Source organism: Rosa rugosa, chromosome 4 (genome assembly GCF_958449725.1).
Source record: "Rosa rugosa chromosome 4, drRosRugo1.1, whole genome shotgun sequence".
NCBI classification, from domain to species: Eukaryota; Viridiplantae; Streptophyta; class Magnoliopsida; order Rosales; family Rosaceae; genus Rosa; species Rosa rugosa.
Genome location: NC_084823.1, coordinates 26,017,077 through 26,026,888, shown reverse-complemented (window position 1 = coordinate 26,026,888; position 9,812 = coordinate 26,017,077). Strand labels below are relative to the sequence as shown.

At 47.9% G+C, this 9,812-nt stretch overlaps 1 long non-coding RNA gene across 2 annotated transcripts; it reads right to left on the bottom strand.

Annotated features, from left to right (window-relative positions):
* Nucleotides 1-5,358: 5,358 nt before the first annotated feature.
* Nucleotides 5,359-7,440, bottom strand: LOC133707146 (uncharacterized). Of its 2 annotated transcripts, XR_009844951.1 has the most exons (4): nucleotides 7,174-7,440; nucleotides 7,021-7,045; nucleotides 6,900-6,950; nucleotides 5,359-6,067 (listed from the first exon to the last, which is right to left on the bottom strand). It is a non-coding gene; the product is annotated as an uncharacterized LOC133707146 (long non-coding RNA). The 2 variants fall into 2 exon arrangements; XR_009844950.1 differs by lacking the exon at nucleotides 5,359-6,067 and having other exon boundaries at nucleotides 6,472-6,950.
* Nucleotides 7,441-9,812: the final 2,372 nt, after the last annotated feature.

The following is a 9,812-nucleotide window of genomic DNA, read 5'->3' as shown; positions in this document are numbered from 1 at the left end:
CAATCTATCACAAATCCTACCAAGGACAAGGTTCACCCCTACCCTCTCATGGGATCAATATACGTTTACCTGGGTAGAAATTTTGGGGGAGAAAAATCATTGCAATTCTGTTACCCTTATAAACACAGTAACTTAAAATGATATAAACGTCCAAATCAATTAAAAATATAAATAAAATGTATATGATTTAATTTCAATTAACTAAAAAATTAAAAATCTTATTAAGAAATGTAGTTTATTAAAATTAAAACTGACAAATTAAATAAATCATATGATAGCAAAATATCACAAACAGATAATAATCTTTCATTATAAAACTAAATACATACTTTGTCAAATTAAATATATCTTCCATATCAATGTATCATATTCATACATATTAAAATAAATGACTACATAATTATATATATATATAACCCTAGCATTTCGGTAAATTCGGTATTTACCAAAACCAAACCAACTTTTTCGGTATTTTTCGATTTCGGTTACCAAGATTCGGTTTACCAAACCTCAAATATTCGGTCGGTATTCGGTCGGTTCGGTATTTACCCAACCAAATGGCAACCCTAGTTGTCTCCATTAATGATTGATTTGAAACTTGGGAATAGTGTCATGCGACTAAACGCGCCTCATTTGAAGGGGCAGTTTTGTACTCGCCCCATCTCCTCTCCTCTCGCTCCTTCCATTCCATTAAACCAGTATCGAACAAATGCCAAAACAAGTTTGAATGGGCTCTTGTTTTTCTAATATATTGATTCCAAACTACAATTTCTTGTTGTCATACGGTCATACCAGAGCATCATCTTATGTCCACTGCGGCAAACGTTTACCTTAGTGAAATCTCGCGGGTGAGAAGCACGCCGAACCATGGTTTAGCTAACATTATACGACGTTAGTTAAGCTAGAAATCACAGGGGAGGCACGTGATAGTTCCCCAACCCTCGAAGCGGGTATATCATTCTCCTTCTCCTTCAATTTGATTTGATTTTATTCGACCGTCTTAGAAATAGAGGTGATCGAGTTGTCTCAATCCCAATTTGATAGCTCCCCTAACCCAAAGTTGATTAATCCTTGTTAATGCTCAAAGTCCGGCGGTAGCCAAACTTTCGTTTAACGCGGGTCCGGTGGGCGGACCGCTACTCTGTGGATTTGGTGATCTCCGCTAGCTGTCAAACGAAAGACAAGGCGTCAGAGGGAGACCGCGTTGGGCGGTCTTCACTTCTCTGATGCCTAAGTCAGTCAATGCATATAGGCAGCATAACAATAAAATGAGTAGTAAATGCGTAATTAATGAGGAGAGAGGAGAGAACCTTTTATAGGTGAGGAGGAGGCTGATCTTCTCCTTGTTTTCGATGTGGGACTGATGTGCTTCAGTCCCCAGCTTCAGGAGCTTCTGATGCTATCTTGGCACGGCGCGTGGCGGCGCGTCGGCGGTGATCTGGGGGTGATCCGAGGCTCAGGCTGTAGCTCGCCTGGCAGTGTATCTGTATGTTATTCCTTTGGCGGGAATTAGTACCTCTGGCGGTACAATGAGCGTAGCCCATTATAGCTAATTATGCTTGTAAATGTACATGTATGTACAAGTCCCCCAAGTCCCCAGTCAAGGAGGGCAATCTTGGTTGGGGAGTTGTTCAGCGGTTTGAAGCGTTATCTTCCGCTAGACTTGCAACAGCATAATTAGCGTCAGTGCGTTGTCAACCATGGATTTACTAGCAAACGCTTTATACCCTTTCGGGTGGGCCCCTGTTAGGCCCTCTAGGGAGTCCCCCACTCCCCGGCTAAGATAGACCTCCGGATGGTCGGCAAATTGTTTGTTGAGGGGGAGCTGCACGGAGCAGAGGGTGTTGGGTAGCGAGCCCAATCTTTAGTACCCAAGTGACGGGGGTCAACGTGCCTGATCAGGGAGAAGTTCCGCCGGCGGAGTTTCGCTTAGCGGAGACTTCGTCACTTGGAAGGTGACAAGGGAGAAGTTCTGCTGGCGGGGTTTCGCTCAGCGGAGACTTCGGACGGTTGGTGATTTCTTCCCAATTGGTTACTTCCAGTAGACGCTTCGTCTGATGGTGGTCGACACGTGGCCAACTCCTAGAGGGTTAGCGTCTGGAGGCGTGTCTCCTAAGCTTGGCCGTCTTCTCGCCATTAATGCGAGTAATTATGGATTCCGTAACCGAGGCGACGCCTCGGTTAATCCGGAGAGTAAGTGGAGACGTGGGACACGTGTACGGCTGGTGTGCGACGTTGTTTTTCAGTGGACGGTTTAGAATTCGTTGATGTTGACATAAAAGGGGGGGAACTCAGCGAGATTTGACACTTTGCTAAGGCTTCAAACTCTACTCGTCGTCTTCACGCTTTGCTCATCCGAGACTGAAGAAAGAGGCTGTTAAAATTTCGTGGAGATATCGTTCCCGGAAAAAAGAATATTTTCCCCATCGAAGACTATTGTTCACCATCACGCCGGAGTTTTTGCCATTAAGGTTGGTATCTTGATTCTCTTCCCTGTTTCATTGGATCTGTTGGTTTCTGGGTTTTGGTGTTTTTGTTTCTAGGGTGCTATCTGCTCTTCTCCGGTGTGTTCTTAGGGTGTGAAGTGAGATTTGGGGGTGGGCTATGGTGTTTGGCAGAGGGTTGGTGTTTAGGGATTTGCTAGATGGTCGAATCTGGGTTGAGTGTGTTTGCTCTTGTTTTGGCATTTTCTGGGTAACTGTTCTTGATGTTCTTGGCTATAACTGATGTAGGTGTAGGCTAGATCTTGTTTGAGCTAACTGCTTTGGGTTTTAGGGTTTGGGATGGCTAACGTCGTAGAGATTTCGAGCAGTGAGGATTTCGGGTCTGACGTGTCGTTCAGCGTGGCGGATAGAATATTTATTGACTCGTTGCGTCCGTCTGCCCATGCAGGAACCTCACTGCCAGAACCGCTAGAGGTTGAACCGCTACAAACCATACCCTGGGAAGTAGCCATGGGTCGTGCCTCACGTCCAGAGAGTTCTAGGGCAGGGGAGGCCGCCGCTGCCAAAAATAGGCGTGATGAGCGGTTGGCAAGTAACAGCGCTGCCAGTGGCTCCGCTGACGTGGGAGAGGTGGCGGGGGAGGATGCTGAGTCAGCATGGGTCCGAGCTCCAGGACGGCACCCTTGTTGACGAGGCAGGAGGGCGGATGACTGTTGCCGCCGTCAACCGGGTGAAGCGGATGTTCCGGTTGCCAGGTTTTGTGAAGCTGCGTCCGCCGACGGTGGACGAGAAGGCATCGATTCTTCCAGAGGGGTTTGCCGCCGTGCACGAGGCGATATTCCGCCAAGGAGTGACACTCCCGCTGGTGCCCAATCTTCAAATTTTGGTGTGCGAGTTTGGCCTTGCTTTTGGGCAAATTTGTCCCAATATGTGGCGGTTAATGTTGGCGCTGAAATCACTATGGCGGTTGTCCGGTTGTGAGGGACCAACTGTGGCGGAAGTGCTGCACTTCTACGAGCTGGTGTATGTGAAGCGCCAAGGTTGCAGAGGGCAGGTGAATTTGAGCCGCCGCCAGGGAGCGCCCAAGCTGATCGAGAACCTAAGGGATTCCATGTCCTACTAGCGGGGGACCTTCTGTGTTGCCACGGCGGGGTGGGAATATCAAGCTGCGTCCAACGAGGGGGAGCTGACGTTTAGGATTAAGTCGGAGTTTCAACATATCCGAGGTTGTTTACCGGTCTCCGCTGAACATAGCTAGCGGTTTCTCTTATGCATAGCCTTGTATTTCTACTAACGATTACTGTTTGTTTGTGCAGCGGGCTTGCGCTACAACCTGACTTGTGAAGAAGAGTGCCGCGTGGCACGCATCAGAGGCTGTTGGCGGAATCGCAACTTGCTGGATTTTCGCCTTCTTACCGGTTGGGAGTTGTTGGTCGATCAACGACTGACTCGTGCCGTTGGTAAGAAATGTCCGCCACATTGTACTTTCGATCAGAGTGCCTCAAGCTGACTGGTTTGTTGTTTTTTTTTTTTTTAAGAAACTCCGCCAGGTAACAAAGCGAGCCGCGACCCTTTTGATAAGGCGATGGACCGTGCAGAGATCGACAACTTCCTGGAAACCATGTATGCCTCTGGGCTGGCGGCTCAGCAGACGGTTGTGAACCCGGAAACGCTGGCACTGAGCCCGTCCGAGGTTCCTGTGGTGCTACCTATGCCGCACCACTCCCACCTTGGTGGTGACGGCCTGCCGGTCGTTCAGGCGGGGGCCAATGTGGATGGCGGGAAAAAGGGATCTGCTACCGCCGCGCCGCAGAAAGAGAGGGTGCCTGCCAACAGGCGCGGCCCACATAAGGAGAAAACGGTGCCGTCGGCGGAGACTGTCACCGTTGCAAGGGAGGAGCCGCCAGCGAGGGGATCGAGGCCTGCTGCTGGGAACACAAGGGTGCTCCAGCGAAGGCGCCGGCAGAATGACTCCCCTGATGAGGAAGAGGGGGACGACGTGGAGACTATTGGGGCCCGCCAGCAGAAAAGGGCTCGACAAGCTCCGCCCAAGGCTCCCGTGGTAGAGGAGAGAGAGGCGCCCGCGAGTGACCTGGACTCGTTCGCCGCGTACGCAGAATTCATGACCGACGGTGAGTGGGAATTTCTTTACCACCTCTGCGAGCGGCTGGGGTTTGGCGGCCTAGCGGGGATTTCGCGCCCAATGGCCATTGACCAGTCGCCCTTTAGCTCGGCCTTCGGTCACTTGTCGGTTGGGCTGCATGAAATGTTCCTGGCGGCGTCGAAGCAGCCCCGGGTTGAGCGGGAGCTCAGGGAGGAGATCCAGGGTCTTCAGAGAGAGCTGGCGGAGGCAAGGGACAGGCTAGCGGAGGTGGAACAGCGCCTGACAAAGGCGGACTGTGATGCCACAGACGCCCGCGGCAAGCTGGCGGTGGCCGTCAAGCGGGACGTGGAGCGGAATGCCCATGTCTCCAAGCTGGAGCAAGACATGGCCCTGCTGCAGGAGCGGGTGGCCGCCAAGGATAAGAAGATTGATATCCTGCAGCGGGAGTCCGCCGCCAGACTAGCCGAGGTGAAGAAGCTAGAGGGTGAGGCCGCCCGTCTGAGAGCTGAAGGGAGCCGCGCTGCGGCCGCCGCTGTTGAGGCATTCAAACAAACGGCGGATTACAAAAATGCAATGACTGAGGCGGCGAAGGCTGGGGCCCTAGCCAATGTGGAGATGCTGAAGCAGAAGGGCGCTATCGACTGGGTGAAGGAGTCCCAGCCCAATGTGCCGCCAGCTAAGAATGCCCCGCCGGCGAAGGGTGTGCCAAGCCGGGCCATGTGCCTCCCCTGTACGCTCCCCGACCACATGCTCAAAACCTGCACACTATAGTAGGGGTGAGCTTTCGTCATCGCATGCCCAATAGGGGCCGACCCAACCATGCTAGGTTTGAAAAATAATATACTTGAAAATATTTACTACATAATATTGTGCACGTTTATCGAAAAATGCTTTAAGAAAAGTGGCAACCACAAACATTTGTTTTCTTTCATAAAACATGTGCAGTATGCTTCACACACTTGGAGCTCCGAGATACTTACCTGCCGGCTAAAGTAAAATAAATCAGTGACCGACCTGGTTCGTCCTGAGTACGAGAACCAGCCAACTACTCTGTAGTCTTTGTGACTACAAGTAGCGAAAGTGTCCATTTCTTGGCTCTGAGTCTCCTATGACTGGTTCACTGTCTGTATTTACCTTTCCTTGACAAACATAGGAGCACAGCCCCCTCCGGAGGTTCACGGTTATCGACACCGTGGGATCCCTAGGAATCTACGCGTCTAGGTCCCATTCACTTTCAGGTCACAAGTACACACATACAAGGGTACAGTATCTCAACATGCAAGTCTAGCCTCGGTTTTTCACAATTTGCAATTATCAGTTCTGAAAACACATGTATCACGAGGCATCGACTAATGAACAACCAAAAACGTACTTGCAGGCAACATAATATTATACTAGAGCATTCCACATATAACGAAAAGCCTCTAACAAGGAAGGGACAGCTCACCCTACCTGGAATATGCCGGCGTATTCCACACTCTGATGTTTTCCGCTTAAGCTTCCTTAACGATCGTGTTTCCTAAATCATTACTTAGTTTGTAAGTAATTATCCAGGTAAACATCATGATCAACTTTAAGTAATCGCGCACGCTAAATCATTTTTATTTCAATGAGGCCATTAATTACTTCTTTTAACCTTTACCAATTTGGGAAACTAACTTCTTTCTTAAAAAGGAAAAACGTCCTTATCGCTCCGCTAAACTATCGCCAATCCGAGCGAACAAAGTCGAGTCGATCCTCACACTTTACGAGGTCGGTCAACCCTGGTCAACTCTCGGAGTTGACTTTTGACCGTTGACTTTAACTTCTGACTTTTGACCAAGTATTCCCTTATTTACCATTATTTCTTATTTATTAAAAATAAATAAGTAAATAATTATAAATAAAGTTTTACTTTTCTCTTTTACCCAATTACTTCTCCTTTTTCACCTTTTTACTTTTACCAAGACTTTTACCTCCACACTTTCACTTTTACCTTTTACTTCCTTTTTACCGAATTTACCTTTACTTTCACCTTCTTCACTTTTTACCACTTTACCACAGTAAAACCTCAATTTAATCCAACTTTTACTCTTTTCTTCATTTTCTTTATTTTCTTTCAAAAATAAAGCCATTTCCTTTTCTTCATCCTTTTCTTTTTCTTTTGGCCAAAATACACAACAACAATTCACCAAAATATTCAACACAAAATTCCAACACTTAGAAAACTAGGCTAATAAAATTCTACTAATTAAATCCTCCTCAAACATCTAATTTTCACAATTTTCCAACAACAACAATAGCTCCACAAAATCAAAATCAACCAAATAAATTCCAAAAATTCTAGGGTTTGTCCAAAACCCATTCCTTACCCTTTGTTCTTCAAAAATCACGGCCTATTCCTTCTCCTTGGCCTTCTTCACCTACAAATCCGTCCAACATCAACATCTCAACCAAAAACTCGAAAACAAGGTTGCATGGATAGATCCTTACCAAAAATCCTTGCCAAACCCGTAGCCTAGCTTCATGGTTTAAGGAGAAATCGGGTTCATGCACCAAAAATCAAAAATGGAAATCAAAAACTCGAATTTGGTAAGAAAGATGTATAGATCGAAGGAATAGAGGCTAGATTAGGATGGAAAATACCTTGATTTGAGCTTGGAAAGAAGAAATCACAAAAGCCCCAATTTTAGCTTCGGGTTCTAGGGTTTTTGGAGGATTAAATGGCTAAATTTCATGATTTTGGTTGGAGAAATGGAAAGCGGGGAGGAAGAGGAGAAAATCTGGAAATTTTGGTGAGGAGAGGGGTTCCGGCGACAGCGGCCGGCGGCGGCGGCGTCCGGCGGTGGCGGCGATTTCCGGTGGAGGCTAGAGAGAGAGGCTCTCGGTTAGAGAGAGAAAGGAGATGGAGAAAATGAGGGAAGTGGCTAGGGTTTGAGAGGGATGTGTTCCTTAAATACCTCTCCCAAATTTAATTGTGAAAAGTCGAATCTGCCCCTCCTTTTGGGCCAAGTGGGCTTGGGCTGCTCCTATTGTATTTTCTCTTAATTTTCCTCAAGCCCAATCTGAAAATACAACACCAAACATCCTTATTTCTCCGACACTTCACCGAATCCTTTCGGGAAAATTTTCCGGGCTTGTCCTAAGCCTCGATACTTAAAAAAAATACTTTTCTAGACCCAAATTGGATTTTCTCTAATTTCTTAATCCTTTTAATGGCCTCATAATCTTAATCTAATCTCGAATACATTCGTACCTTACGAATACGTAATTTCATACGTTATGCGACAAATTAAAATAACAAGAAAAAGTACGAAGTTAAAATGTTCTCCTTTCAAATTTGCTTCGGCGATCTTTTTGCTGCAATGAACTTTAGTACCTTCCAGGCCCAAATGAAAGGACTTTGGCCCAAACTTAAATTGTCGGCCCAGTAGGTGGTCTCGACACCAAAACAATTTCCAAAATCGATTTCTTCACTTAAATCACCTTGCGAAAATCTTATTGGCGAAAAATTACATTCTAAAAATTAAACAAAATTTTCGGGGGCTCACAGTTGCTCTCCACTTGAGCTGTCGCGCCTTGACTTTGTCCTCCGGCAATGTCCCGTTGCGCTTGTATTCGATAATCTCGTCCATCCAGCTGGGATTGACTTCAATGTTGAAGATCTCCGCCAGGGTCTTTGTGATACTTGGCTTGTCAAGGCACTCCACTCTTGTGTCCGCTGGACTCTGATGTGGCTGGGCGGTTGCCAGTCTCGCCAGTGAATCAGCCTTGGCGTTCTTTTCCCTGGGGGTTTGTGTTATGGTGTGAAATTTGAATTTTTTGAGCATTGTCTTGACGTACCCCAAATATGCCGCTAACTGTTGGTCCTTGGCTTGGAAGCTGTCGTTGACCTGGTTAACGACTAATTGAGAGTCGCTGAAGATGTTGACGCTGTCAGCACCTGAGTCGATGGCGAGGAGTAGGCCGGCGATGAGTGTTTCGTACTCCGCCATATTGTTTGAAGCTTTGAAGTTGAATTTCAACACGTACTCCGCGTTCAGTCCCCCGGGTCCTGTTAAGATGACTCCGGCGCCGCTGGCCTTAGCGCTAGCGGAGCCGTCCACATGCAGGTTCCAGTCTGAATGTAGGGGAGCTGATTCTTCAGCGGTTACCATTTCCGTTCCCGGCTAAGTCCCCGCGCCAAGTCCGCCACCGCCTGGCCCTTTATGGCGGTTCTTGGTTTGTAATCAATGTCGAACTCGCTGAGCTCAATGGCCCACTTGCTAAGGCGCCCCGAATGTTCAGGGTTCTGCATTACCTGCCTCAGCGGTTGATTGGTTAACACATGGAATGTGTGGGCCTGAAAGTATTGGCGGAGGCGTCTAGCAGCAACGATGAGTGCGAGAGCGAGTTGCTCTAAGGGAGGGTATCTTGTTTCTGCTCCGTTCATGCCCCTGCCGGCGTAGAATACTGGGAGTTCCTCCTGGCCCTCAAACTGGACAATGGCGCAGCTTAGCGCTGATATTGATACCGCTAGGTATATGTACAGTGTTTCTCCCTGCACAGGAACAGAAAGGAGTGGGACTGCCGCCAAGTATTCTATCAAGCCCTGGAACGCCGCCTGACACTCTAGGTTCCAGTCGATGACCTTCTTGTGAGTTGTTTTGAGGACTTTGAAAAATGGGGCACACCTATCAGTGAGTCTGGAGATGAATCGAGAAAGGGCGGTTAACTTGCCCTGGAGGCACTGGACGTGTACCTTATACTCAGGGTCCTCCAGGTTGAGGATGGCTTGTACCTTGTTTGGGTTAGCTTCGATGCCTCGTTCGCTGACAATATAACCCAGAAACTTGCTGGCGGTGACGCCAAAGAAACACTTTTCTGGGTTGAGGCGCATACCATAGGCCAAGAGAATGGTTACTATGATATTGAGGTTTGCCACATGTCCGCTGGCCTTTATGCTCTTGACCAGCATGTCGTCCACGTAGACCTCGATTATTTTTCCGAGATGTTCCGCGAACATGGCGTTCATCAGTCGTTGATAAGTTGCACCGGCGTTCTTCAGACCGAAAGGCATAACATTGTAGCAGTAGAGGCCCTTGTCGGTGGTGAAGGTGGTGCACTCCTGGTCGCCGGGATACATCTTGATCTGATTATAGCCCGAGAAAGCGTCCATCATGCTAAGGAGCTCATGCCCGGGGTTGCATCAACCAGCTGATCAATGCGGGGTAGCGAGAAACTATCCTTTAGGCATGCCTTGTTGAGATTTTTGAAGTCGACACACATCCGCCACTTTCCGCTGG